Raw genomic sequence first — 3,637 nt, 5'->3', positions numbered from 1 at the left:
AGGCCGGGCCAACCCGGCCCGGCCCGGCCCGGTCATTTCTGACCGTTTATGCCGGGCCGGGCCGGGTTGTCCGGTCCGGACCGGCCAAACGGTCATATTTGGCCATTTGACCGATTTGCCCCTTAAAACGGTCAAAAAACGGCTAGAATATGAGGGTTTTTTGGTCATTTTTCTAGGGGACTGCCTCTATAAATAGAGGGGGGGGGTTTCACTTTATTTTCTTACAACAAAACTCATCTACTTCTCTCTAATACTCTCTTATACAATCTTATATTCTCTTATATTCTCTTATAATCTCTTATATTTTCTAATACTTCCATCAAATGGCTTCTGGATCTGATTATGAAGAGCAAAACCTATCTCCTACCGATCCAGAGATGAGTCCTCCTACAACAACTCCTCCTCCTATCGGTGTTAATCCTGAATCTGGTGGCGACGAATCTACTGCACCAAGAGCTCCTAAAAGGCCGAGATCTGATGTGTGGAGTTTTTTTGAGAAGATAGACGTCACCAATGATGAACACGGTAGGATCATCTCCCAGAAGGCAAAATGTGCGTTGTGCGTCCAGGTTTTCCAAGCTCATCATAAAAGTGGCATCAACCATCTCAAACGCCATATAGAAAAACACAACAAAGGCTAGAATCTTCAAGGTGATATCCGACAGTCTATGATTTCCCAATCCTCCTCTTCTGGTACCCTGGTAGTTGGAATTATGACGCTGCCCGAGATAGGAAATGCGTAATCAGGTTTATTATTCTTAAAAACATGCCTTTTAAATTAGTAGAAAATGATGAATTTGAAGATTTCTTTAGAGATGGTTTTTATCCCGCATTTACAAAATTTTCTTGTCAAACCTGTCAACGTGATATTTTAAAATATTATCAGGAGGAACAAGGAAAAATAATTTCTTATTTTAAAAATTTAAACTGTAAATTTTCTTTAACTTCTGATATTTGGACATCTAGAGTGCAAACTGGTTATTTATGTATCACAGCATACTGGATTGATGAAAATTGACAAATGTTTAAAAGAGTTGTTTCTTTTATTGCAATTGAAGAGTCACACACTGGTATTAATATTGCAAATTTAATAATTGAAGAACTTATGAAACTAGAAATTGATCAAAGAATATTTTCTCTTTCACTAGATAATGCAAGTAATAACAATGTAGCTGTTGATTTTATTAAAACAACTCTGTCATTGTCATGTCATGGTGACCTTTTTCATGTTAGATGTATCTGTCATATTTTAAATTTAATTGTTCAAAGTGCATTTTCTAAAATTAAACCCATGATAAAAAAGGTTAGAACAATTGCTAATATGCATAATGCTTCTGAAATAAGAATTAAAAGGTGGAAACAATGTTGTAAAAGAAAAAATTATAAGCTTAGACTAATTCTAAAAGATGTTGACCATAGGTGGAATTCCACATATGCAATGTTAAGTGTAGCAATAGAATATAAAGAAATGCTCTGGTAGTGCTTATGGAATAACTGAAGATGAATGGACAGTTATATGTAAATTAAATGAGATGTTACAAGTTTTTTATGATGCTACTATGTTATTATCTGGTTGTTATTATCCAACTATTACTTTAGCTGCTTTACAAATTTTAAATATTCAAAAAAATTTTGCCAAATATTGTATGGATGATATTTTTGGAAATATAATTTTTCAAATGGAGAGCAAATTTAATAAGTATTTTAGGCTTATTCCTCATATTTTTGGTTTGGGGGTTCTTATTAATCCATGTTTGAAGGATATTGGTCTTCGAAGTTTATTACAGTCATTGTATGGTGGAAAGATTATAGACTTAGATGATGGTTCCACCCTTACTGCTACTTCTCATCATTTATCTATTAGAAATTATTTTCAAACATTATATAATGAGTATGCAGCTAGACATGGTGTAGCTGCACAACAGTCTACAGCTTCAGTGCCTTCGGCTTTGAGCACAGGTCGAGGTAAAAGTGTAAGTTTTGATAGGTATGCAATGGTAGCTGAACTAACTGGTGGATCTGGAATTGGTTTAGGATTAGAGGTTTCTGAATTAGATGAATATTTTTCTGCTTCTTTAGTTAAATGTTAAGGAAATGCTTTAGATATTTTGCAATGGTGGAGAGTATATGGATCAGTTTCATATCCTATACTTTCCACCATAGTTCGTGACTTATTATCAGTACAGGTTTCGACGATAGCTTTGGAATCCGCCTTCAGCACAGCAGGACGTTTGATGGACGACCACAGGACATGCTTAGATCCGTATACTATACAAGCGGTGATGTGCTTACAAGATTGGTGAAGGTACGAGAAGCGAACACAATGCATCAATCGGATTGCTATAATTGAAGATAAATTTGAAGAGTTGGGACTAGCAAATAGATATAAAGATTAGATAATATTCATCAAATTGTAATTTTTATTTCTTAGCTTTAAATTTGTAATGAATTATTTTGGAAAAAGTTGTAAATGATAGTGATATGGGTGAGTAGGTGCCAACCTAGTTGGGATTTACTCATCTATTGTGATGCGACGAATTTCGAAATAAATTTATACTTGTAAATGATTTACTGATTATTAATAAAGAAATTATTTTTATCATCTTTTATTTTTATAATTTTTTGTACTTGTACTTTATGTCATTTTAAGTTATTAAAAAAATTTATGTTATTTTTTGTAATTTTTATGTATATTTTATGATTTATTATTATTTTTTAAATTTTTAAAAAAAAATTTTAAAAATAAAAAAAACCGGGCCGGCCCGGAGCTCAGCCCGCTCAGGCCCGGGCCCGGCCCGGGTCACCCGGGCCCGGGTCCGAGCTTCGGCAGGGCCGGCCCGGCCCGGATGGACACCCCTAAAATTCACAATGTTCAAATCATTGTTAAAAGATAGATTGTGCAAAATGGGCAGATAAAATTCCCAGGAATTATAGTAGTGTAGCTGTCTTAAAGGATGATGTATTAGACTTACAATTGTTTGTCATTAAATATAATTCCCAGATATGGGTATTAATCAACTTCATAACATCAATTCAGCATTTTTGATCAGAAAAGTTGCTTACAATAAGGATCTCTTTTGAACAACATCGGCTAAAGTCAGCTTTCACTTGATGAAAGTTGGCTATAAAGCATAACAAAGTCGGTTTTGGACTTCTTAAAGTCGGCTTTAGAAGAAAATTAAAAAAAAATCATGATTTTGGAGTCAACCCCACAGTCACCAGCACTAACTGTAGAATTGGCTCTGGATCTTGAAATTTAGCTTTATTGAAGGCAAAACCTGCTCTGAGAATAATTTCAGCAATTGACAATTCTTTACCATCACCGTTCTTCATCGTTGGCTTCTCCAATCGTCATATGACACTTTGGGGGCTTATTCTAGAATCACCTTTTACTTTATTTTTGACTAACTTTCATAAAGTACCACAAGGTTTGCTTAAAAGTTTATATTTGACGATCGAGCTAGGGTTCAAGATGTAGATTTTGATAATTTTCATGTTTTTTTTGGTTTCTAACCATCATAGATATATATCTACTGAATACTAATTCAAACAGCCCCAGAATATGTTTGTACAGATTTACATCTAATAATTAAGATTAATAATTTATCTATGGTTAACAAAAGATAAAAGATTGTAG

Source organism: Asparagus officinalis, chromosome 3, assembly GCF_001876935.1.
Source record: "Asparagus officinalis chromosome 3, Aspof.V1, whole genome shotgun sequence".
NCBI classification, from domain to species: Eukaryota; Viridiplantae; Streptophyta; class Magnoliopsida; order Asparagales; family Asparagaceae; genus Asparagus; species Asparagus officinalis.
Note: the sequence above shows the minus strand (reverse complement) of the source record.